General features: G+C 53.5%; 2 protein-coding genes across 3 annotated transcripts in view; one reads left to right on the top strand and one right to left on the bottom strand.

The window, feature by feature from the left end:
- SRRM3 (serine/arginine repetitive matrix 3) overlaps nucleotides 1–11,133 on the bottom strand; it is a 54,831-nt gene extending 43,698 nt beyond the window's left edge. For both annotated transcript variants that reach the window (XM_031432692.2, XM_031432691.2), the window contains exon 1: nucleotides 10,986–11,133. The gene's annotated coding sequence lies outside the window, so the exon portion shown is untranslated. The remainder of the gene's footprint in view (nucleotides 1–10,985) is intronic.
- Nucleotides 1–26,870, top strand: part of STYXL1 (serine/threonine/tyrosine interacting like 1) — a 92,879-nt gene that overhangs the window by 4,384 nt on the left and 61,625 nt on the right. The window lies entirely within an intron of this gene.

The following is a 26,870-nucleotide window of genomic DNA, read 5'->3' as shown; positions in this document are numbered from 1 at the left end:
CTCTCGGGAGGCGCTGGCACTGCTGTTTGTTACCCAACCCTCGAGAAGATGCTGCAGGAGGAAGGAGAAAACTGAAAGCCTTCTTTTCAATTATTCAGCAGCCGGAGCCTCCTGCCTTCCCTGTTGGAGCCAGAGGAAAGCCCTGGCCAGAGCCCCCAGGCTGGGTCTGGCTGGGCTGTGGGGAGGGCTGGTTGCTGGAAGGACAGGCAGCCTGGCCTGCGGGGGTGCTGGCACCACCGCCTGGGCCACCACCCTCGTGGTCCTGCTCCCTCCCTCCCCACTCCAGCCCTGTGCAGGGGCCCAGCTGTGCCTGGCTAGGCTTGGAACTGTCCCCTTCCTGGCAGTCTCAGTCTGTGCTGTGAACCAGAGGCGATGGGGCTGGCCAAGTTCCCAGAGCCAAGGTGAGGTGTCCGTGGTAGGCAAAGGAGGGCGGTCACGTGCACTGTCCATAAGAGAAAGCCGAGCAGCTTAGCTGGTACCTGTGTCCTGGGCAACCTGTCCAGCCCCCTGTATGTCAGATACATGGCACTCCACTCCACCCAAGAACACGCTGGCCTAGGCCACTCCCTTTGCCTGGAATGCCCTTCCCTTTCCATTCATCTTACAGGACTCTGTGCAAACATCACCTCCTCTGTGAAGCCCTCCCTGACCTCCACTGGAGGATATGCTTCTGTGCTGCTCCCAGAGCCTCACCCTCTGGTTACCACTCTCAGTGTTTACCTTGTTCTGTTGTGACTATTTGCTCTCTGGCCTAGTGAGGGCTTTCCAAGGGCAGCGATTGGGTTGTGTCCGTCTTTGTGAACCTAGAGCCCAGCACAGAGCTTGGCACAAAGCAGCCATCTATGAATATTTATTGAAACCCAGCCTGTGTTTGCACTGATGGGGAGCTCACTACTTGTTTTTAACCATGGCCATCTCTCGGGACCTCAGTGAGAAAGGTCCCTGGTTACTGCTTTCAATACGCCCAGACTTTGTGTGTGTGTATATTTGCAAAGGCCACATGGTCATATACTTTGTAAGCCCTGGAGTCCAGCTCTGTCATTGAATGGATAAGGACTTGCCTGATACCTAGGCCCCCACCCCTCAGCCCAGGGCCTGCCTTTGTTCCTCCTGGCTCTGATTTGGGTTTCCAGAGCACAGGATCTGCATGGCAGGTCCACAGGGACAAAGAGGCTTCAGCTGTCTGCTTCCTACACAGGAGCCCCAGTACAGGCAATACAGCCTAAAGGAGATCAGTGCAGAATACTGTTTGTAGCCAGGACAGGCCATGGAGGAACCAGGAATTCAGATTGGATACATCAGCAGAGGACGGGGGGAACCCACAGGCCAATGCAGGCCAGTATTCTAGACCCGGGGAATAGAGCAGAACACACATCACTGGTCCTGAAAATAACAAACTAGTTAAACCCAGTAGGCAGCCTGTATAGACCTGTACTGATACCAAACAAGCAAGTAGTGTTTTAGTTGCTCCTCCCCCACGTTCTAGTGGAACAAAAGAATCCCTGCCCCCACCCAGGCCACTCTATTCCTTTTTGGGGACCTTAGTGGCCTTCCGGGAGCTGTAGTCTTCCAGCCAGGGAGCAGACAGCTTCCCTGTGGCTGCCTGAGTTAGAATGGAGATTTGGGGTTGCAAAGGGGGAGACTGAGAAAGAAACTTTCCATGGCTGAGCTGTCACTAATGGCACGGGCTGCCAGGGAGGTGATCTTTGTGTCCTGGGGAGGGTCCAAACCAGATGGCCTTGGTGAGGTGTCCTAGAGAGAGCCAGCCACCTCAGTGTCAGGACTCCATGCTCTCTGAGGGTTCCAGGGATGACCATGGAGTGAAATCAGAGGAGCCGGTGTGCTGTCTTCAGCTTCTATTACCTCTTTTACCCGCTTCTCCTCCCTGCAAAGATCAGACCCTCCTGGGTTGACACCTGGGAGCTGGGCTGAGGAAAGGGAAGATGGGCTAGTAGCTGTATGACCAGATCTCTTTCCCTTTTTAGGCCTCAGTTTCTCCATTTGGACTAAGTGCCAGGGACCTGAGGACTAGTGGGCCGGGGTAGCACTGGACTCTGAGTTCCTGGCAGCCCAAGACTTGGAATAATCTAAGTTGGGTGGTGATGTGCTGCCTCGCTCCTGCCTCCCAACCAGAGGTATCAGCAGGAAGTGTGTATGCTGGACAGACAGAAAAGCCCCTTCCACCCACTGGGAAGGGTGAAGTAGGGAGACAGGGCAGCTGCCTCCATTGCTCACACAATCTCATTATGGAAAATTCCCTCTATTGACTCAGCTTTAATTAGGCAGGCTGCCCTGGGCATCCCCCCCAGGTTTCTGCTGGGCTGGGTGAGATCAAAGAGAGAGCCAGGCTGGGGGCTAGAGCCTCGTCTGCCATTCCCATCGATCCAGATGCGCCTCTCGTTGCTAGGCAACAGCCTCCAGTCTCTTCTGGTCCTTCCTCCCCCAGGGGCTGCAGGATTGGGCCGTAAAGGGGGAGAGAGACCCCATATTCATTCTCTAGGTCTTCCCTTACCAAGAGAGAATTCTCTGTCACCAAGCTGGGAGACCTCCTCTTGCCCAGAAAGGGCCCCCCATCCTGGGAACTTGACCCTTCCACCAAAACAGACCCCTTTTCTCCCCTCGCATTTGTATTCATCTCCAGAATACTTGAAATCCACACCTCCTGTGCTCCATGTAAGCACTCTATCAGGAAGTCAGGCGAGGGATTCACCAGAGGAGAAGGGACCTTCAGCAGGGCAGGGGAGGCAGGTGTTAGTGAAAAAGTCCAATCGAGGCTGCAGCCTACCAACTTGCAGCCCAGCATTGGACTAGATGTGGGAGCCATTTAATCTTGAGAGAATAGCTCTGAAGACAAATTCACACTCCCAGTTTTGAGTGGGTTGGCTTTTTTTTTCCTTTTTTCAAAACGTAGGATGCATTTCATAGTAGTTTTTTCTTTTTTGTTTCAAGTGCTATAATTTAAAACTGTAAGTTGTGTTTTAAAACAGGCATAAAAATGTACTGTGGGTTTTGGGGGCTGTAATTGACTAAATAATGCAAATCTGATCATTTTATCACAGTTTAATATTTTGCATATTTTATCTACCTTATACTGCTCATCTTCCCCCCCCCCCCCTTTTTTTTAAAGCTGAATATGTGCACTTCATCCCCACAGTTGTTGTGTGGTGACCTACTTATATCATGGCTTATTTAGGATTTTAACATCTCTCCCCCTCCGAGGTCTTTACAGCCCTTGGGGATGGAAAGTGTCTCACTCTTGCCTCTGGTCCCTCATCAGACCTTTTTATTCTTTTTTAATGCAACTTAGGGAGAGGAAGGGGTGGTCTGCTTCCCAAACTATGAAGACCCAGGACTCAGGAGTCCAAGGACCCAGCCCGGAAAGCCGCTGGGAGAGACACAGTCCCTGCGCAGCAGTCCTGGTGTCCTGGGTCCTGCCACTGCCTGCCACCTGCTCCCCCCCACTCCGCAGCACAGTGACAACTCCTCCCTGACTTCCCTGCCCAGCCCCAGTCACACACTTCAACTCTGAGAGGCACAGCTTTCCAGGGTCCTTGACAAATGGTAGCCAATTAATGTCAATTAATCTGATTAGCCTAAATAGTTAATTAAGCAGTTAATTAACAACATCATTGACAATAACCTATGGCTCCTGAGGGATTGTGGGTGGGAGGCAGAAATGGCAGGGGGTAGGGGCCCTCCTTGCTCTGGGAAGGAGAGAGCCCCTTAAGTTCCCACTGAGAGTGGGAGCTACTTTTGCAGCTGAGGCCTCTATGAGTCTCCGCCTTGCTCCGCCATCAGCCCGAGAATCTTCATCAGGGCATCCGACCCCACACTGGCCACAAACCCTTCCTGGCCCCTGGCCAGAGTTAGGAGGGTCTGATTTCTGGGAGAGAGAGGCTGAACCTCAGCACAGCAGAGGAGGGAGAAAGCCCTCCTGTCTGGGAAACTGGTCCACCCTCAGATCCTAGCCAGAAGTCCTTGTCTCCACTGTCGCCCTGACCCCCAGCCCAGACCATACACCTCACAGCTTACAACACCCACCAGGGCCATGGACTTTCCTGCCAGAGCTGCCCTGGAGGGGAATTGTCATCCTTAAGCCCATCCTAAGGATGAGGAAACAGCACCTTTCATATGCTAGGCCCTGTGCTTGCACTGGGCACCTGCAACAATGAACAGCGCGGGTTGCTGCTCTCCAAGAGCTCCAAGTCTGGGGTGTCACAGAACAGTGCAGCCTATCGCATCTCAGCTGGGTGATGCTGGTGATGTAACTTACTTCTCTGTGCCTCAGTGTCCACTGCTGTGGCCTGGCTTCTCCATAAGACGTTGTGAGGACTAAATGAGTTAACACACATGAAGCCCTTGCAGTAGTGCCTGGCACACGGGAGATGCCAAGTGGGCGTTCATGATGATCACCAAGGGAGACAGAAGGGTAAATAACCATCAGGACAGAGTATCAGAGGGGCTGAGAAAGTGGTGGTACCAGGCACCTGGGGGCACCCAGAGGGAGCTTGGAACGAGGCATCGCACAAAAGACATGAGAGCAGAGGCTGAAGTTCAAGGAGATAGAGGAGGGAAGACAGGCATCCAGGCAACGGGAACAGCATGTGCAAAGCAATGAGGCACCACTCCTCACCGCTAGCATGGATAGTCACTGGGGATCTTTAAAAAATGCAGCACCCCACACCACCCGCTTCCCAGGCCCTACACTCGGCTTCTGAATGGGTGGGTCCTGGGGACCTGCTGTTTGTGGACTGTTCTGGAAATATTGAGGCAGGTACTGTGCATCTAGAGACCATGGCTGCTGTGGTTCTGGGTGTCCCAGGCTGAGAGGAGCAGAGCTGCAGCAGGAGAGGCCACGGGCCATGTGACCTGTGTCCTGAAAGCACACCCAGGCCCCCCTGTTCTCTCCATCTGTCCAAATCATGCTTGTCCTTCAGGGGTGACCTTCCTGAAACAGCTCTGGCCACGTGCTTACCTGCCGGAAACATCCCTTGGTTTCTCTGCTGCCTACAGGAGAAAGGCCAGACTGCCCCGACTGGCATCAGAGCCCCTCAAGAGGCCTCCCACTCCCATGGTGTCCTCTGTTCCTTGGACTCTCCAGCCAAACTAATCCTCGAGTGCCTGAGGCGCTTTCCTCCTCCATGCGTCTGCTCATGCTGTTCCTTCTGCTAGAAATGCCTTTCCCCTTTTGCTCCCCCCGGCAAGCCTGTACTCAACTTAGGAAGACCATCTGTGAAGCTGGCTCCAAAGTCAGCCAGGCAGGCAACCCTGCCCCCTCCACCAATGCCCAGGCAGCTCTCGGGATGTTCCCACATAGCCCCATTTCCTCCCAAAACATTCACCGGCTTATGGGCCTTGCTCCCCACTAGGCAGAGGGAGGCTCCTCCCTTTCTCCAGTGTTGAGCAAATGTTTGATGAATGAATGAATGAATGACCATCTCTGCTTTCTGATATATAAGGAGCAGAGGACAGAGGGAGAGAGAATTCAGGAGGCAGAGAAGAGAAGTGTGTGGGGGCCTCCCTCTATTCTCATGCATGCCCTCTGCGCCATGGATATTTGAGATCATTGACTAGCCCCTTAGTTCACTAGGGCTTTTCACGCCCCTGTGCATGGCCCAAGCTGTTGTCTGGAGGGCCATGCCTCTGTCTTCCCTGTCTGGCATCTTCCCTGTCATTCTCCAAAGTCTAACGTAAAGGTCCCTCTCCCAGAAGCCTCCTCCAGTGGCCCACATCACCGTGGACATCTTAGTTCGAGCAGAACCTCTTCACTGTCAGTTCCCTCACGCCTCCCTTTCCTGCTAGTCTGGGAGCTCCTCAAGGTCAGGGAGGGTGTCTGATTCACTTCCACATCCTCAGGGCTCATATGATGCCCGAAAGATGGGGGGGCTCGATAGATATTAACTGCGTGGTCCCACGCACCCAGATGACCGCCATCGCTGTGGGGCCCAAGGGGGCTTTATCCTCCCTTGGGCGCTTTCACACTCATGACCTGAATCACTCCTCGGAGCACACCTGGAGGTGGCTATTATTATGCCTATTTTACAGAACAGGAAACAGACAGGCTTCTGGAGGTTGGGGCCTAGATGTGATCAGAGCCCAGGAGATAGGCATCCAATCGCCTGATTCCCAGTCTGGAGCTCTTTCTTCTGAGGCCTGGGTGGATCCCAGTTCCCACCCTCTCTGGGGAATGTATGACTCTCTAGTGTTCCCCCTCCCCTGGCAGCTTTGGCCCTCCCCACCTCGGTCCCTGGCGGAGGGGTGTCCTGAGGGAGCAGGCCCACTGCAGTCCCTGGCTGAGCCTGTCACGGGCCCCAGAGCCATGCTCTCCAAGGGAAACCCACAGCCAGCAGACCCCCAAGGTATGTTCTGCTCGAGAGGGCAGGGGAGGGGCAAGGTCTCACCCCACCACCTCCAGGTCTCCCTGGCTCCCTGGGAAGCAGCTTCACCTGTGCCCAGTCTTTGGCCATTAAAAGTATACTTTTTGAAGACTCTTTAAAGACATCAGAGAATTTTTTTACTCTAGGATGAAAATTAGCATGCCAACTTCCCTCAACAGGGTGTTCCCAGTTATTTAATGCTATGCATCTATAAACACATGGACAAAATCCTGGTAGGAAATACTGCCCTGTGTTCACAGTGGCTCTCTCTGGGTGGTGCAGCTACAGATTTTTTTCCTCCTTGGTTTTTCTATGTCCCAAGACTTGCACAATGAGGATGTGCCATTCTTAAAATCAAAAGAATTCCATGAAACTAACTTTTACTTGTCTCTATACCTGGGGCGTTGTAGGGAATGGTGGTGGGGAGGGGGCTCAGTACAGGGAGGGGTCTCAGAGGCACAGGCCACACTCAATGCTAGAAATGGGCAGGCTGAGAGCTCCCCAGCTCAGTAAGCTGCCTGGACCTCCGGGTCTGGTTCACTGGGCTCAGGCCACCTCCAAGTCCTCACAGGCCCCAGCAGGATGCTGGCACAGCAGCCTCTGCAGTGGGCAGGAGGCCAGGGTGGGGGCGGCAGGATGCTGAGGCCAGGCTGGCTGACGAGGGAGCAGTGCCGCAGACGGATGGGCCGGCGGCTTTTGGCTATAAGCGGGGAGCCTCTCGGGGTCAGGGGCTGCTCCGGAGCCAAGGCACACATGGTGCTGAGGCCTTTCTCCCAGGCCAATGGTCAACCTGGACAGCCTGGGCCTGGCTTACCTGCCTGAGAGCCCTATTCTGGATGACAGAGTCAACAGGGCTTGGCCTCTGGTGATGGAGCTGCCGCCCTCCTGTGCTCATGACCCAGAAGAAGGTGAAGGGAGGAAACCAGAGGTGTCAGCGGACACTAAGCACAATGAAGACCTACGTCTGTAACTGTTGGTAATGATTCCTCCCTATTGTAGGTTCCACTGGACCTCTCGCCCTCTCACTGGTCTCTCTCCCTCTCTAACCCCCTCCTCCTTTCTGAAATCACTCCCCACACCTGAGCCCCTAACCTCCCATCTAACTCCTTCCCACCCATCGGTTGCCCTCCATTCTCTGAGTACCATCTCCCGAGCCCCCTCCTTCTCCCTGAGCCTCTAAGACCCCACTGAGCCTCCAGCCTTCAGCAAGTGCCCTCTCTCTTCCTTTCCTCATGAAATCTTCCCCCGTCTCTGAGCTGCCTACCCTTTCACTGAGCCCAGGTGTTGGAAAAGGAACCTCCCCATTTCTTGCCTGTCTGCTCCTTCCTCCACTCAGCCTGGACTAATGGCCGTACTGACCCAGTCCCCCACAGGGCCCTGCATCCTCTCTTTAGAGCGCCAGCTTCGAAATCCCTCCCTCTCTCCAAGACTCTATGAATGAGCCTCCACCACCGTCCCTCCTGCTGCTTCCCTTGATGTGGGACCTGTGCCTACATGTCTGGGGGGAATTCCTGGACTTCGGTGAATAACTCTGGGAGGTGTGTGGAAGGCACCTTCAGTGCCCCTGCAGGTCACCTCAAATTTTGGGCCAGGAGGGCTTCATCCTCGCTCAGCCAAAGAATCCTGGGATCTCCAGGTGAGCCACTGGGCCTCTCCAAGCCACATTTTCCCATTTTGAGTTAAGACCCCAAGTTTGTAGTTAAGAGGGATGGGTGAATTTAAAATCTCAGCTCCAACTAATAAACCAAACCTTCAGACACTAGAGGTGAATTCTACCTCTGCTGATGGAACCGCAGGCTTCCTGACACACAGATTTACGGAGCCAAGAGATCTTAAAATCTTAGTGCTGGCAGGACTTTCAGCCTAGTAGGGGTGGGGTGGAAACATCTGGTCAAATACCATCATTTTATGGTTGAGGACACTGAGGCCCAGAGACAGGAAGGGACCTGTTGAAGGTCACACAAGGAGACAGGGTCAGAGACGGGCCCAGAAAGGTCCTTGGACTTCTGTCCTAGAGCCCTTCATTTACCTCCATCACCTGCCACCCCTAACCCCTGCCAGCTCACAGGGCCCTAGCTGATCCTTCCCCAGGAGAACCTGGAGAACTGAGGACAGAGTGGTGGTGTGGAAGCCACACTGGGCCCCTGAGGCAGTGGGCTAGGGTTGCACCATGACCTGTTCTGTGACCTTCGGAAAGTCATGTCCCTTTCAGGCCTCATTTTGCTCCTCTGTGAAAGGGAGACAGTGGCACCTTTGGTGCCAGGTTATGTGAGGATGAAATGAGATGACGTAAGTGAAGTGACAGGCCTGCGGCAGGGGCTCAGAGTGTGCGTAGGAGGTAAGGCAGAGAGGGTGGGCTCTCCCCCATCTTCTCAGTAGTACCCCTGGCTGGCTGCTGGGACAGGAGCTGTGCTTCGGCCCCCACCCCACCCCCAGCAGTAAGAAGTAGGCAGAGGAAGAGAAGAGTCAGTAGGGAAGGATGACCCCAGCAATGCTGGCAGTTGCTTGTGACCATAGCCCTGTCTCACGGGGTGAGGGCTAGCCACTCAGAAAGGAACAGGCAGTCACTGGCTTGCCAGGGTCAGCAAGAGGCTGGCAGGCAGAGAAGGTGAGGGTGGGTGCGGCGGTGAGCAGATGGGCCTGCCAGCCCATACTTGCCCCCTGGTAGACATAGCAGTGGAGGGGGTGGGTTGCAGTGGGGGCACCCAGCTGGACAATTCAAAATACATTCTGTGTGCTCTCCAGATATCCCAGTGACCTTGGGGGAGTCAGCTCCTCACCCATATGCCTCAAGCTCCTCACCTGGAAAGCTGGCATCATGAATCAAGAAACTGGCATTTAACTGGATCTTGATATCAAGGGGCTGGGACAGGCTATTAGCTCTACTCCTGCCCCAGGGAAGACAGTTTGGGTGGTTTCATGACCTTGGAAAAGTCATTCAAGTCTCATTTCTAAATTGTGAAATAGGAACATTGAAGGCTTCCTTGTTAAGTTTTTGTGAGAACTAACTGAGTTAACTGTAGCATTGTGCGTTGCATGAAGTCTGGGGTGAGGCCCTCAGCCAATGTCCAATTCCACTGGGAAGAGAAAGATGTGCTTCAAACAATGCTGAAAACTTTTCCACCCTTACCTAGCTCTTCCTTAAGAAATTCTTACTTGTATTTGATTTACTAACACTTGTTCAGCATTTCACAGTTTCAAAGTAGTTTCCCATCTATTATTTGGATTATTTCTTTGATTGCCAAAGTTGATATTTTCAATGCTATACCTGTTTTACAGATTGGGAAACAGGCTCGGAAAGGTTAAGTGGCATACCTGCAGTCACATAGCTTAGATTTGAACCCATGTCCCTCACAGTTCAAAGTCCATGACTCCCCACCTACTCAACTCCACCTTTTAAAATCCAATCAACTCTTTATTCACTCTTAAAGGATTCCTCCTCCATCCCTCACAGGAGAGTGGGATGGGGCATAAAGTTAAGGAATCAAAAAGCTGGTGTTGTGTGGAAGCAATTTCTTAGCCAGTTCTTAGCCAGCTTGGTCCTATTTCTGGCCTGGGAAAGATCTGGCACATGCTAGGGCTATGACCTTAATACGCCCCCTGGACATGAAAGTACTTGCCTTTTCTCTTGACACAGGACAAAAAACCAGCCCAGGCCCCTTGATCCCAGAAGCAGATGAGTGAGTGAGGACTTAGGAGAGTGAAAAGTTATGGCTGGAATAGAGCACAGGCATTGGAATACCAGGCCAGACCTGGGTGCACTTCTCTTGCTCCCCTCCAAATCCATCCCCACAATGGACCTGCTGCCAGAAGCAGGAACTGCAGGAAGCTTCAATACTGTCCAGGCAGGAGCCCTGGGAGGGAGGGGGAGGAGGATGCAAGAAAGAGGCTGCGTCTCTTCTCTATCTCTCCTTTTTACCAAGAATTTGCTCTGGAGCCCACTCTCAGCTTCAGAAACTCTCCCTGGGCATCCAGAGAGACCACAGAGAACCCCCCTAAACTCCTAGTGGTTATTATCTCTTCCGTGTCCTCCATTCGCTCCCCCATGTGAGAGTAAATGCCATCCTGTGTGAAACCCAGTTCTCGTTGCCAGCTTCTGCCTCCCCAGGGGCATTTGGGCAGCTGGGAAAGGGGCCAGACTGTCCCTTATGCTGCCACTCTGTGCTGGACAGAAGCCCAGCATTCAGGTGGGGGCCTGCTCCCTTCATGCCTCCCAGTGACCAGCATCTCCACAGGGTCCCTTCCTTGGACTTTCCCTTCCCTAGGGAGAAGGTCCTTCTCCTCAATTGGGGGAGGGCAACTGGACGGCAATTGGGGGCCTCTGTAGCATCCCTATGGGCCAGGCCATGGTCATTTATGCTTAGTGGAGTCCTGCCCATGACCCGGCAGGGTTCTCACTTTCTCCATCCCTCAGTGAAATGAACAACGTTCCTCATCTCTGTTCCCCAGGTGCCTCGCACCCCGACCAAACACACTAGCAGTCCCTCAGCACCTACCCTCTGCTCTGGGGTCTATGGACCCTGGGTCCCCGCCCCGCTTGGGAGGCCCAAGTTTCATCCCAGCTCCAGCCCCTCTGGGAAATGCCCCCGCCCCACCAGGGGCTCTCACCTCCCCGGTGACTGCCACGCTTCGCCGGGCGCTGGGGCCAGGCCTTCTGGCCCCGCTTCTCTGGGGTGCCTCCGGGCCGCCTCCTTGGCTCGGCTAGGCTCGGCAGGGCAGCTCCGCGGCCCCCGCGGCCCCGCGCCCTCCGTCTCCCCGCGGGCGCCGCCGCCGATTGCTGAAATGCTGGACAGCGCACCACCATGGAGGTGGCCTCCCTTCCCACTTGCCGGCCAGAGCGGCCTGGCGCCCATAGCGCCCTCCACAGGCCTGGAGGTCGTCCGCAGCCGAGGCACGGGACTGGGTGTTGGGCGGGGGGGGAGGGGGGCATGATTCTCCACCGCACCGACTAGTTCCACGCCTTGCGGGTAGGGGTAGGGGCACGTCAGCCCCGGGAGGCGCTTGGGGAAAGGGAGAGTATTAGTTTGGGAGTGAACATGATAACGTGAGTCCTCACCAGGACACTGATACCGCAGTGTCGAAGAGGGCCCTGGGATCCCTCTGGGATGCTCCCTTTCATCGTGCATCCTGGTGGCCTGACCAAGGCCAGTCGGGGTGACAGGAGACATCCCAAAGGGGAGAGGAATTCGAGAATGGAATCGCTGGACATTCGGTGGTGCTGGAGTCATTGGCTGCCTGGAGTCCTGAGTTCAAGTCACCCTTTGGTTACTCTCTTCCTGACCTTGGGTAGCCTGCCTCCCTCAGCTTCCATCTTGGTTTCCTCATTTCCTCAGTGAGCCAGTTGAGTGGAGGGAACTCAGGGGTGGGGCGGCCTCTGCAAGGAGCACTGGGAGCCCAGAGACCTTTCCCTAGTGGAAAGGAGGCCAGGGTCGTGGAGGCCTTTGCTTGGAGCCACCAGTGGTGTCCCTGTGGCTTTCTCAGGAAGCAGGGCTGAAGGGCCAGAGCAGACCTGGGCAGGGCAAGTGAAGCACCTGGGACACAGATTACAAGAACGCCTTTGCATGACACTCAGAGTCATCCTGAGTGTATGTTTGTTGTTAATCTGTGCAGGTTTATTGTGTGTGCGCCCATCTGTATATCGTGTGTCTGTTTCTATATTCCAGATTAAGAGTGTGTCTGTGTGTGCCCTTCTCCCCTCCCTTCTTCTTTTTCCCAAGTTTCTTCACCTACATGTATCTTTGGAGTGTATGTTGGAGTGTGTGTGTGTGTGTGTGTGTGTGTGTGTGTGTGTGTGTGTGTGTACACATTGGGATCCTTGCACTGTAGGCCCAGGGGGTCTGCTGAACAAAGCTTGGGGTGGGGGAGAGGGGTGGTTACAGCTGCTGCTGCTGTTATTGCAGCCCCAAAGCCTCAGGGGTGCATCCTCTGCTGGTCTCCTGCCTTCTGGCTGCATGAATATTTCATATGCTGGGGCCTTGAGCTGGACTAGCACCAGTGTGTTTGCTCCCCCTGCCTGGGAGGGGCTGCTCCCTTTATCTGGCTAGGCCTCGCAAGGCAGAGTGGGGAGTAGGCAGATCAAGGGCTGGGGGAGGGCCCCCTCGAGGGCCTGCAGGCCTTGCCTTGCCTGGGGAGCCATGGCTGGGTGTGTGGAAGGGAGGGAATGGAGGAGGCCAGAGGAGGTGCTGGGACGCCACATACTCCCAGAATGAAGCCCATTCCTTAAATGAAGTCAAGTTAGTTTTTTGAAATATCACCGCACTGATTTGGTTCCAGACCAGCACCAGGCACAACTCTGTTTGGGACTGGTGCCTGGGAATGCTTTGCCCTAGCTGGGCATACCTCCTCCTGCCCTCCCTTCATCTGCCTCTGCAAATCCCCGCCCCCACCACCACTGCTTCACAGTGGGAGCTGCTTTAGAGGAGAAAGGGATAGGGGCCTGCAAGCTGGCTGCAGGCAGACCTCTCTAGCTGCCTTGGGCCCTCTATTTTACCAGTCCTGGGAGGGGGAGCTCTGGAACATAGGCAGCCTCTCAGCCCCAGTACAAGTGGTGAGAGTGGCCCTCTCACCCTTTGTACTCCCATGCCCTGGCTCAGAGAAATAGACCTCTATCTTGGTTTCCCTACCAGGCTGCTAAGTTTCCAAAAAGACCTCCTTCCCTTGTGCTACTCATGTCAACAAATGGCATCCGCATCTGCACTGGTTTTTCTCTGCTTGCCCCTTTGGTCCCTTCTTATCCTTCTCTGTGCTGCTCTGGGCCTTGGGAGGCTGACCTCGGCAGGCTGATTACCCAGGTTCCCTTGTTCTTGGCTTTTGTTCGGGTTCCTCCAAAGGGAAACATCACCAGGAGAAAGAAGGGCGGGAGGAGAGAGAAGTTAGGTATTTATTCCCCTACTGAGTTCCTCTCCAGCTCTGGTCCAGTGGCCCCTTGTCCGTGGCTCCATTCTTCTGGTCAAGCCCCGGCAGTAAGTTTCCTCTCTGTGACACTTCAGGCCTAGAGGTGGTAATGCCCCCCTCTGTTCTAAGTCTCTGGGTGCTTCTTATCCCTCATTGGTCAGTCTTCATATCCTCACCCCCATCTCTGTGCATAGTTCCTTCATCAAGCACTCTTCAGTTAAACCTCTGGAGGTGCCTCTACTCCATTCTGGGTCCCTGACCCATGCACCCCTGCTCTCTCAAGTCCAGTCTCTAAGTTAGAGCCCTTTGAGTCCTTGAGTTCTCCCACCCCCCTTCTCCTTGCAGACCTTCCACCTCCTGGAACTGTGTCTCTTCTTCACCCCCAGGGTGTCTGCCTGGTCCAGGCCTTGGTCCTGGACCCCTGCCTAGTTCCTGCTCCCTCCCCATTCACCCTGCCCTGGAACATCCATCTCTGTTTGAGTAGCTCTCGATCAATGAACCCTTCCAATGAACCTCATAAAATTGTGTCTCCCAGCCCAGCACTATTATTGTTTTATTCTCCTTTAAAAAAATTCATTGTGGTAAAATATTAACGATATAAAATTGGCTGTTTTAACTATTTTAAGTATTTACAGTTCAATGGCATTAGGTACATTCCCATTCTTTTGGGTACAACCATCACCCAAACCCAAACTGGAATTCTGTACACAGGAAAAGATCACTCCCCACCTGCCCCTCCCCCAGCCCCTGGCAATCACAGTTGTACTCTCTGTCTCTATGAATCTGACCAGTCTGGGGAACTCATGTAAGTGGAATCACGTAGTATTTATCTTTTTGTGCCTGGTTTATTTCGCTGAGCACAATGTCCTCAAGGTTCTTCCATGTCACAGTGGATGTCAGAATTTCCTTCCTTTTTAAGGCTGAATAATATTCCATTATATGGATGGACCATATTTTGTTTATCCATTCATCTATCACTGGGCATTTGGGTTGTTTCTGCTTTTTGGCTATTGTAAATAACGCTGCAATGAACATGGGTGTACAAACGTCTGTCTGACTCCTTGTTTTCAATTATTTTGGGTAATACCCAGATGAGGAACTCTTTTGGTTAATACCTAGATGGGGAATTACTGGGTTATGTAGTAATTCTATATTTAATTTTTTGAGGAACTGCCGTACTATTTTCCACAGCAGCTACACCATTGTAATTCCCACCAGCAATGCACAAGAGTTCCAATTGCCTCACATCCTTGTCAATACTTGTAATTTTCTGTTGTTTTTGTTGTTTATAATCCTAATAGGTGTGAAGTGGTGTCTCATTTGGTTTTGATTTGCATTTCCCCGATGACTAGTGATGCCCAGCATCTGTTTGTGTGCTTATTGGCTGTTTGTCTATCTTCGGTGTGGTGCCCTCCCTTATTTTTTATCTTATCACCACCTGTCATGTTACACAAACACTTGTATTTTTTTTCTGTCTTCACACTCTAGACCTTGAGTTCCATGAGCAAGGCCTTTGCTCACTGCTGTATTCCTAGTTCCAGCACATAGTAGGTGCTCAATAAATATTTGTTGATTGAATGTCTAAATTCTCCCTGTGATGCTTTCTCCATCCATCTCTGCCCAGCCTCACCAGCCAAAATTATGTCCATCTTACATTCTGCCATTGGTGTTATGAGAACAATAGTGCCATGAATAAGCTTTTCCAAAGTAGACATGGGATCCAGTGTCTGATTCAGAGCCCTGCACCTGGAGCAGATTCATGATTTCCCATTCCCTGCATAGCCAAATTCACCTGCCTTCAATCTGTCACTGAATTTGGCTTTGCGCATCTCCTGGCTCCTCCCCATCAACCGCTACATCCCCCACTGGCCTTTATATTTGCTATTCTCCTGACTGTAACACCTTTTCCTGCTTCCCCTGACATCACCACTCAGCTCCAGGGGGAACTTCCCTTCCAGGTGTCCACCCTCCTGGATGCCTGATCTCCCCTCCCAGGGGCCTCATGCCCAGAGAAAAGAGCAGTAAAGACCCAGTGATGAGAGGCCAGGCCAGGCTGGGGTCCTTCCTTACCAGAGTTCCCAGGCCCAGAGTGTGGCTTATAGTGGTTTGACTTCAGAACTGGCTCTGCTCTTTCTCTCTTATTCCGCCGTCTCTGCCACCTTCTCTCTGTGCCAACCTATGTCTAGAATGTAAATTTCCATGAAGGTGGGGCTGCCTTGTGCCTATCTCCTTATCTCCCACACTAGCACCAGGAGGCAAGCATCATTGCTTGTTGAATTGAGTTGTCTTGTTTTCTGTCTCCAAGCTGTTCTCTGTCCCCCTACCCCCACCTCCCACCTTTTTTTTCCCCCTCCACTCCTCAAACAATTGACTCTCTTCACTTTTTCTCTGGCTCTGCCTTGTCTCTTTCCATTCATCTTTCTGCATGATGTGATGTAGACATGCCCCCTGAGGACACTTGGCCTTAGGGTCAGTCTGTCTCTTCTGGCACTTCTCAAAGTGTTTCCCCCACTTTCTGCATCAGAACCAGTTTAAGTGCTTGTTAAATGTGTTATATCTGAATCTCTCTCCAGACCTATTCTAGTGGTTATCTACTGCTGCGTAACAAACACCCCAAAACTTAATGACTCAAAACAACAACCATTTTATTATATTTCACAAGTTTGTGGCTCAGAAATTTGGGCAGGGCTGGACTATGTGATTCTTCTGCTCCACAAGGCATTAAATGGAATCACTTGGTGGTTCTCAGCTGATGGATGAGTTGTGGACTGGAAGGCCTAGGATATCTTTGTTCACTGGCTGGAGGACTGGGCTCAGTCGACTTCTCTCCTTCTCCAGGTAGTCTCAGGTGTTTCAAGCAGCATCGTCAGACTTCTTACATGGTGGGTCAGGGCTCTGAGAGCAAATGTTCCAAAAGAGAGGAAATAGAAGCTGCCAGTCTTTTAAGGCCTGGGCTCAGAAGGCATGACATCACTTCCCCCATTTTCTATTGGTCAAAGCAGTTACAGAGCCCACTCTGTTTAAAGTAGTGCTTCCTCACTCGTATCCAAAGATAGGGGACATAGATCCCACCTCTTGATGGGAGGAGGGGCAAGGAGTTGATGGCCATCGGCCATACCCACTGCCGACACTGGGGTAGAGACATGATCATGCTCCTGAACTTGAAGAACCAAAGCTATGGCCCTCCTCTACCCTAGAGCGCATACTCCTCATCCCCTGGGCTGTTCCTTTGCCCAGCAGGCCTCATGGCTACTGGAACAGTCTTGGAGGGAGAGTCTTGAGCTGGGTCCAAAGGGTAGGGGAGGGTGTGACTGACCCAGTGGGAGGAGTGCAGTCTAGACCCAGGTCCAAAACCCAGATTGATTTCTGACTACCTATGTGGATTTGGGAAAGCGATTTAAGCCGCACTGAGCCTCAATTTCCTCATCTGTAAAATGGGGCTAATAATACCTGTCTCTGAGGGTCGTGCTCCTTTTCTAATTATTAGAGATCATCTCCTGGTCATAGCCTGCAGCAACTTGGTGATGCAGGTGACAGGCCAATGACTATCTGGTATCTTTTATCTGGAAAATGACAAAACTTGGGTGTCGGGGTTCTGATACCTTAACCGATCACTCTTTGCCTCTGGCCCAACTCATCAGGGTTTCCCTGCTGTCACCCCTTCTCTCTCCTGGCTTTCTTCCCTGTCTCCCAGGTGCCCTCTCTGAGCCCAGTACTCTTTTAGATCCACGCTGCATTCAGGGACCACTATGCCCTTTTCTCTTGGTGCCTCTCTGGCTGGCCCACCCCAGGCTGCTTCCTCTCCATTTCCCTCCCCTCCTCCCAGCACATCATTCTCTCATACTCTTTGCAGAGCCTGGGAAATTGAGGAGTCCCTTGTGGCAGGACTGACCTTGAAGCAGATCTTTAATAAAAAATGAGCAGAGGCGGCAGCCCCGCCTTCCCCCTTCTCCTCCCCTGCGCTACTCCCCTCCTCTCTCCAGCCGGGTCGCTCTTCTCCTTCGCCTGTAAATCTATCATAAAGGGCCATTGCTCTGGGTTAAGCATTGCCCTCATTAGGGTCCTTTTGGTGGGTGCAAATCCCTGGGATGTGGGAGTGTGAAGGAAGAAAATTTTTGTTGGGAGGGGGCGGGAAGTGGTATAGGAGGGGAGGGGGCTATACTCTGAGGCTGTGGGCCCCGCCTGCCTCTGCCTTTGTGCTTTACAGGAGGATCCACCTCCCCCACTGAGGCCTTGCAACTGTCTCTGTGGTCCAGCCCCACCCTTGGCCCAAGGCCATCTTGAGCTGGAGTTGTGGGGCTGTCATCAGCAGCCTAGGCCTCACCCACTGGGTGCCCCACAGACCAGGTCCTACTTAGCCTGGGTGTGGGAGTGAGAGGGGCCCACACTTTGGACACTGCAGGACCCCAGCGATTGTGTTCATCCTCATTACCTCTGCTCCTCACAATGGGCCCCTGAGCTGGGGATCATTGTCCCATCTCATAGATGATGACACTGATGGTCAGAGAGGTTCAGAGCTGCCCACAGCCACCCAGCCCATAGGTGATTTGAGTGATAACTTGAGCCACCATCTGTCTGACCCAAAGCCAAGCTTGTCCCCTGAACCACTGGCCTCAGAGTTGAACACAGTCTTATTTCTCCTTCCTGCTCCTGACCAGGGCACACAGCTCCTCTGCTTTCCTGAGGCTGGAACTCAGCCAGACCCTCCAGTGTGGGCCCTGTGGGAGGGACAGACCTCCCAGAACCAGGTTGCCCATCCCCTGGCTCCTCAGTGTATTCCCCTTTCCCCCTGGACCTTTTGTGACTGCAGAGCCTAAACCCACCCTGAGCTATCCACATGGTGGGTGTGACTCTGGCTGGCCCAGCTACTTTGCCCCTTGGGGTCTTACAGGTGTATAGGAGGTGTAGAAGTGTGGATGGATGTGTGTGCACAGATGAGTGGATACAGTGAGTAAAGGGCGTGGGGAATAACTGTGTGAGTGAATTTCACTTAGTGAATGAATTTGCAAATGAATGAATGAGAAGTCATTTAAATGGATACCAAATGAGGCACTGAGTCTGTGAACTCTGCTTATCAGGCAAGGTAGAGGCAGGAGCAAAGAGACAGCATGGGTCCTCTCTGGGCTCTCCCTCCCCATGAGGCCCACTGTGACAGAGATGCCCACCAAATGTTCATGCTCCCCTTTCAGAGTGGAGAGTTGTCAATGGGCCATGAATGCCCATCCAGGGACTACATCTCCCAGCATTCCTTGGATGTAGACAGCTTATGTGACCAATTCTCACCAATGGCGTGTAGGCAGAAATGACATTTTCCTGGAAGAGGCTCTTAAGAAGCAGGTATGTCCTGTCTTCCCTCTCTCCACTCTCTTCCCCCACTTGCTGGCTGGATGTACAAGACTTCAAGGCCCTGTGAAGGGGAGAGGGAGCCACAAGATGGAAGGAGCCTGGGTCTCTGTATCATCACGTGGAGGAGAGCTGCCTGCTGACCAGGAACATCAGCCTAGGACTGTTACAGAATGACAAATAATAAGTAGGGATAAGCTACTGCAGTTTTAGAGTTTATTTGTCATAGCAGCTAGCGTTGCCCTAACTGACACACTCACACATTATTCATTGCCAAGCTATGGAACTCAGCCCCGAAACCCTCAGGCAGGGGCTGTCGAGACCCTCAACAGGCGTCTGTGATGAGGGCCAGTCTGGTCCTTCAACCTTTGCCTACTGGTGGTGGGGACAGACAGCATGGCCTCCCAGCTTTCTCCTCACCTCTCCTGATCAGGGAGGAGTTAATGTTGCTCCAAGGTTAAGGGAGGGACTCAGGTATTGGGGTTAAAAATGACTAATTAGACAAAACTCATCTGCAGTGTTAGAAGTCAGGATAGCAGTTTTCTTGGTGGGTGGTGACTAGAAGAGGGTACAAGGAGGGCTGGTAATGTTGTTTCTTGATCTGGATGCTGGTACCTGGCTGGGTTTAATTTGTGAAAGTTCCCTGAGCTGTATATGTATGATTTCTATACTTTGTTTATGTTGTACTTTAATAAAATTTTAAGTGCCAAGGAGAAGGGAGGGTTAGGTTGAAGAGACAAAAAGGAGAACGTCAGCAGAGGGACAAAGGAGGGGTGCAGGTGGGCAGAGGGCAGGGCGCAGCTCTGCCCCGTCACCCGTCACTGTGGCCTAGGATGGCCACCTCCCCTCCTTCCTTGGCAGGTCACCACAGGCCCTCACCCACCACCCATCGTCTTTCCATCCCACACTGGGCACCTATGGTATCCAGGTCCAGGAAGAACCCAGGTTGTCCCAGTGGGCAGGTGCCCTGGCCTGGGGACCCTCATCCCCAAGGAGTGTGCAGTGAGCTCTTCTGAAAGGCCCGGAGCATCATACCTGAATCCATGTGTTCCAACCAAGATCAGGCAGGCGAGGAGTGGATGCAGCTGCAGAGATGGCAGCTGAGGCTGTCTTGGAGGCGGTGACCCAGTTTCATCTCCAGCATCCGTCTGCCAGCAGAATCGGTCCCAGTCACCTGAACCCACCACGCACGGCCACAGGGAACACACACCTCACACTTATGTATGTGCTACACGCACTAAGTCCCGTACACACACCACACCCGCTCACACATGCCCGCGCACGCACCCACACACACACACACACAGTCCTGCATCAGCATGGCCCCCACATACGAGCATCCATGCGTAGATACACACACCAACACATCAGACCCTGGGACAGAGATGGCCTGCCTGGAGGAGGGGCACACCCACACTGAACCAGACCCCCAGGTACCCAGAGGCAGGAGGGGATTGACTGAGGGTCCCTAGCCTGGACCCCCATCTCTTTCACAGGACCCCCATCTCTTTTTCAGTGGCCCAAGAGAAGCCCCCAGGTCCTGCCCCAGCTGGAGTGCCAGAGTGAGGGTTGGGGTGGGGGCAGTGGTGGGGGCAGGGCTGGGAGACAGAGCCCGGTGGGAGCCCCTGTGGAGCTCCAGGGTCCTGGACTGGACCAGCCTCAGCCTGCCCACTCCGACCACTCTGGGGAGAGGGCAGCTGGCTTGGGACAGGCTGTCAGTGTGAGACAGGGAGAGAGCCAGCTCCTTGGGAAGGGTCTGCACATCTGTGCGTGCACACATGCAGGGATTGTTATAAATATGATGCATTTAATTGCACACTATCAAAAAGCCTCCCTCCTTCTCCCCCAGCCCTGCTTTAATTACCCCTCCAGGGACCGAGCAGGCTGGATTTGCTTCCTGAGCTGAGGCTGGCTCAGACAAAGCCCAGGCTGGCCCAGCCCTGCAGAGGGTGTAGTGAGGCCCCAGGAAGTTGTTCTGCCTAGGGCTGCCCTGCGGACCCCAGCTTCCTTCTCTCTGGCTCCCGCCTGGCCTGGCCAGAGCCTTCCTCCGGGCTACCCTGCTCCCTCAGACCCGGAGACTCCCCATGAGTCCTTGAAGGGTCCTGGCCTCCAAGTGAGAACCATCACCAGGACAGTCACCATTTATTGAGCGCCTTTTGTACTGGGGACTTTGTATGCTCAGTCCCCTCAGCCAGCCTGGGGGCGCGCGTGATCATCTCCATGTTACTAGCCGGGAAACTGAGGCCCAGAGAAGTTAAGTCGGTTCCCCAACCTTGGGAAGTTGGGGGTGGGGAAGAGGTCTGGGGTCTGGAGTGAGGTGACCCCTTGTTGGCCCTCAGCAGCCTCACCTCCCAGGCTGTCCCTCTGGACTACTCCAGCCCTGCTGGACTCTTCCTTCTTGAATGTTCTGTTGCACTGGGAAGCACACATTTCTAATGTAGCGCGATGCCACTGAGACTTCAGCAATTCCTGTTCTGTCTCCACGTCTCTGCTCCTCTGGGTGACTTCTGTGCTGTTAATGCTTTCTTTAAATCAGTTCCTGTTTGTACTCAACCTCTGCTTTCTCGTTTGTAATGGAGGCCTCACAGCTCTGAGATGGCAGATGTGGAAGGTTCTGGGTGGGGACAAGATGCTCTGTGATGCAAACAGGCACTTCCTGGTCTGTTCCAAGTGAGCAATGGTAGGGTCTTGAGGGTCCCTCTGCTCCCCCCTTTCCTAATCAGACCTTTCCCCTGAGCCCAGGCCAGGTACATCCAGCATCAGTCGCTGCTCTCAAAGCTCACAGTGCCTGCCCCCAACATGCACACCGCCCCCCTCATACCCGACACACATATACACCACACACACACATGCTAGCCCCCACCGCCCCACCAAAGAACCACCCCAGTCCATGAAAGAAGCATTTCCAATCTCCCCTCTACTCCAGCCCCAACCAGCCAACTTCCATCCCCAGCAGGAGTGGAGTTAACCTAATTACTGGCCTGCAGTCTGCCTGGCACGAGCAAGGCTCCCAGCCTGGCTGGGAGAATATTAGCACCAGCAGGAGCCTGGGAGGGAGAGAGCAGGGTGGAGAGGAGTTATTTTCAGTTTATTTTTAGGCAACAGAGGTGGGGTTTGTAGTTGAGCTGGGCCGGTGGCTTCGGGTGGAGGGGGCTTCACAGAGTGGTGGAGGGCTCAGGGCAGGGGGAGAAGGCAGCCTGGCTGTGGCCTCTGCTAAGAGGGTCCAGTTCCACCCGGGGCTCCCAGGAAGGAGGGGAGGGGACCGAGAGAAGGAAAGAGGGGACTTGCCAAGACTTCCTACCGCAACTGTCCCGCTGGGCTGGGTTGCCAGCTGGGAGAATGTGAAATGGATTTAAAATGGGGAGAAGGCTCTGTGTGAGCTGACAGCCCCTCCCCCCACCCACAGACAGACAGACGCACAGGGTGGGAGCAGGGCCGTGCTTCTGTTAGGCCTTCAGACTAGCTGGGCAGTGGCAGGGTCTGTGACTTCCCCAGGGCACACCAGCCCCTCTGTGAATGGCATGTCCCCTCCATTCAGGTCCCTGATCTGGGGTCAATGTCCCCCCATCCACCATGGAGTACCCCTGTCTCCCAGTGAGGGGCAGAGTGGGAAACTGCCTCCCTACCTCCCCAACTTTCAAAGCACATAAGATATCAGAACATAGTGAGCCAGGAACCCAAGATATCCAAGGATCTGGTTTCAAGACACAGAACCACCCCCACATGCAGGGAGGGTCTGCCCAGTGGTGGCAGGAGCTATTGGGAGACAAAGAGATGTCTTAAACACAGCCCTGCCCTCCCTGAGGCTGCAGGCACCTTGCTGAAAGGGGAAAGCTCTACAGCTAGAAAGCCTGGGTTCAAATCTCAGTGCTCTTCACCTGCTGTGTGACCTTGGACAAGTTACTCAACCTCTCTGTGTATGAATTCTCTTGCTAATTACCCACCTCAGTGGGTTGTGATGAGGATAAAACAGAGTATGGTGAAAATGCCTAGGAGGGTGTACTGGTTTCTGTGGCTACTGTAACAAATGACTTTGAGCTTAGAACATACACATGTATTATCTAATTGGAGGTCAGAAGTCCTAAAATCAAGGTGTCAAAAAGGCTGCATTCCTTCTGGAGGTGCTAGGGGAGAATCTGTTTCCTTGCCTGTCTTTCTAGAGGCTGCCTCCATCCCTTGACTTGTGGGCCCTCCCTCCCTCTTCAAGTGTTGAAATGGAGCATCTTCAGATCTCTCTCTCTGACCACCTTCTGGCATCAAATCTGCACCGCTAATTCTGACCTTCCTGCCCCCCTCTTATGAGGACCACTGTGATCATATCCAACCCACCCAGATAGTTCAGGACAATCTCCCCATTTCAAAATCTTGAACTTCATCACATCTACAAAGTCCTTTTTGCCTTGTAAGGTAAGGTATTTGCAGGTTTCAGGGATAAGGACATGGACATCTTTGGGGACCATTACTCTGCCTCCACTAGGAGGCTCCGGAAGTAGTGAGTCAGTAAATGTGAGGGAGGGAAAAATGCTCACGGCCTGGACAGGATGGGGAATGATTTAGTCAATAGGGGCTTCCAGGGGCTGCCAGGAAAAGGTGGCCCTGCTTTAGGCAAAAAGTGACATCAGGATAAGGTAGCAGAGACATTACAACTTCCTGGTGCACCGCTCTTTACAGTTTGTAAAGGGCTTTTTATGATCTCATAGATGAAGAAACTGACAAGTGGACAATGCTTCACCCAAGGTCAGGTATAAATGGCAGAGCCAGGACTTGAATCCAGGAGTGCTCGGCTTCAAGCCTAGGGGTGGGTCTTCCCATCACACCCCAGGTGCCTCTGTGCCCAGCACAGCTGATACATGCACAGTGGGTTGGAGGCCAGAAAGCTGGGAGTGGGCGCGGCACCCTAGGAAGGACAGAGGCCACTGGGCTTGCGGTCCAACAGCCGGGGCTCCCATCCTGCACTGTCACTCAAGCTGTGTGACCTTGGGCAAGTCACCTACATCCATGAAAGGGCCAGTATGGATGGCTGTTGCATTAAAGGACAAGACCCACACATAAACACAGGGAGTGGGACTAGAGTGTGGGGTCAGCTCCCTAACATGCTTTGGAAAGATGGATATTTGATTTTTAGTTTCACAAGCAGTACTCATGGTGTGTTCTGACCTCCACCAGAGGGGACTTCTCCTCGTGCAATATTTAACTACCCCAAGTGCCCCAGTTTCCTGGGACCATCCTAAGAAAGCAGCAAAACTGAGTAGCTTAAACAACACACATTATTGTGTCACAGCTGTGAGGCCAGAAGTCTGAGATCAAGGCCTCGGCAGGGATGGTTCCTTCTGAGGGCTCTGAGGGAGAGTCTGTTTCACGCCTGGGGAGCCTGGCTGCTGGTGGTTGCTGGTAATCCTGGTGTTTCCTGCCTTGTAGACGCCTCACCCCATCTCTGCCTACATCTTCCCCTGGCGTTCTCTTTGCGCGTCTGTGTCCAAACTTCCCCCTTTGACAAGGACACTGGTCCTTTTGGATTAGGGGCCTACCCTCCTCTAGTGTGACTTCATCTTAACTAATTACATCTGCCACAACCCTATTTCCAAAGAAGATCCCACTCTGAGGCACTGGGAGTCAGGATGGCAACACACGAAATTTTAGGGACACAATTCAACCCCTTACACAAAGTACATGAAGTTAAAAAGTTACTCTACGCAGCTCCAAAGATAACTCCTTCCCCATTCTAGACGTTGACACCAGCTGATTAGTGTCATGCATGCCTTCAAGACCTTTTCCTTCGCATTTACAATCAAATACAAATATCTTTTGGGGAGATTTGTTGTTAGTGGGTTTTTTTTTTTTACAGCATGTGGAATCTTATAATACCCATTTGTTTTCATTTAATAGGTTGTAGAGAGGCTTGTCAGATCAGTGCCTTGTTTATTAGCTATGGCCTTGGGGAGGGAGACGGGGTGGGTGAAACCGCTGGGAAACCACCACCCCAAAGCCCAGCTTTTGGACCCTCCCTTCTGGCTGAAGCGCGGTGGGGGGCTTGGTGCTGGGGGCAGGAAGCTGTCCTCCAGGCCTGCTCTCCAGTCCTCTGCGGAAGGGGCCCCACGCCACGGTTGTATTGAATTATTTAACCATTGGCTAGTGGGTTTGGGAGCTGCTACACCACTTTATTATGGGGAGGTTGGAGGAGGGCCCCATGGGAGGGGCCTGCAGGCTGGGGCAGCACCTGTTGACTAGTTAGTCCTGGTACTTCACAACCAAGTCAGCTGCTGGTGCAACAAGCCAAGGATCAACCCACCTGGCCCTGCTTTTCGGCACCTGGCTCTGGGTGACCCTATTCGGCTTTAGGAGGGAAGTTAATTACTTGTCTAGAAGACAATGAACAGGAGGAAAAAAAGACACTTTCTGGCTGGTCAGCTCACTGCCTTTGGGAGTTTGCCCCAAGCAGTGAGCCCACAGCCCACGGAGGGGGAGGACGTGGGTGGCTTCTTAAAGTGGGTTAATTGAGTAGCTCCATCTCTAGCCCCGGGGGTTACAAACTGGCGATGTCAGGAAAGCACTCTCCAGGAGCTCAGAAGCAAGTGGGCGCCAGGCCCAGGCCCAGGCCCAGGCCCCTTGCAGGGCCTGATGCAGGAGCTGCTGCAGGTGGCCACAGGTCTGGGGCTTTCCCTCTCCCCCACCCGCCCCAGGGTGTTGGACGGAGTGGCTTGTCCTTGCTGTCCACTCAGGGCCCTGGAGACAGAAGGAGCCGAAGGATACCTGGTTAATGGAAGAGGGAAGTTATCCTCTGCGCTGTTCCGCTGACTTCTCTTGTGAGGCCATGGCTTTGAGTCTCTTGGGTGATGGGGAGGGGAGTGCTTTCTTACGGGAACCCCCTACCCCACCCCTGCTTTGGTGTCTCCAGGCCGGTTTCCACAGACCTCCTTGGATTCAATCCCACCTCCATTACCACTGTCAGAAGGCGGCTGGCTGGGTGAGCAGAGACCAGACAGGGCAGGGAGGAGCTCTGGCCCTAGGAAGCTGATCCTGGGTCACCTGACCTACACTGTCCCAGGGACAGGGTCTGCAGCACCAGCCTGCAGCTCCCTCTGCAGGCAGCTTGAGAGAACTGCACAGGAGGTTTTCCCTGCAGCACACGTCCATCCAAGAGAGGTCAGGGTCATTGTGGGTGTTGTCACTCCCTCTGCCCTAGCAGGGGGGATGCAATACTCTGCTTTCCTTATAATTACCCAACTTGGCTGCATCTACTCGGGACTTAAATGGCAGCTTCTTTGCAGGGCTGACTTTTTTGCCATCTAATTACTGTCGTTTGGGTGCCTCACTGCTGCTGCACCAGCCTCCTCTCTGAGGTCCAAAGACTGGTTCTTGGCTTCCCTCGGTAAAGGCTCAGCCAGCTCATTATGGTCATTAACACCAACCACTCAATCCCCGGGTTTTTGTTCCTTGCTGAGGGGGACAGGAGTTGCATGTCAAGAGGTGACCAGAAGGCAGGGATGGCAGCCAGTTCACGGACTGGGAGGTGTATAATTGGAGCTTGAAAGTGGGGATGTGGTTGGTTGAACCCATGCTGCTAATGGGCTTATGGACTTCAGGGGTGGTTGAGATGGGGCTGGGAGACGCTGTTTTTTCCTCCATGTCATCATCATCCTTCCCCTCCCACTCACTGCCACCCCGTTTCGGGTCCTCAGTCCTGCTGCTGCTAAGCGTCCTGAGTGGTCCCTGCCACCACGTTTTTCCTACTTAAGTGTGGCCCGCAGCCAGGACATCCCCTGGGCTCCACCCCAGGCTCCCGTGCGTGTTAACAAGCCCCCTCCTAGGATTGTGTCTCCATCCTGCTCAGCGCCTTTGACATCCTCCCTGTTCCCACCACCCAGATGACGAGGTCCGAGCTCTGCAGCCTGGCGTTCAAACCCTGCCCCCGCCCCGAATGGCCTCCCTCCCCTCATCCTGTGAACACTCGCCATTCCTCAAACACACCTTGAGCCCATTCTCTAAGCCCAGCCTGCTCCTGCAGCTACTGCCACGCCCACCCTGCCCTCCTTGCCAGCTGGAATCCTAACCCGCCTGCAGGACTGGTCAAATGCCTTCTCCTCCTCCTCCCTCCTGGATATCTCGATGGGGCAATCTTCTCTGATCCTTGCCTCTGCCGAGACATCCAGGAGTAATCTCATCCTCTTTTCAAGTCCTGCTGTACTTGACCTGCATTTTTCTCTCATTATCACATCCCTGACTTGTTCATAAACCCTGACAGGCAAGAGGCTTACA

Source organism: Camelus dromedarius, chromosome 24, assembly GCF_036321535.1.
Source record: "Camelus dromedarius isolate mCamDro1 chromosome 24, mCamDro1.pat, whole genome shotgun sequence".
Taxonomy (NCBI): Eukaryota; Metazoa; Chordata; class Mammalia; order Artiodactyla; family Camelidae; genus Camelus; species Camelus dromedarius.
Note: the sequence above shows the minus strand (reverse complement) of the source record. Positions and strands in the feature narration are given on the sequence as shown.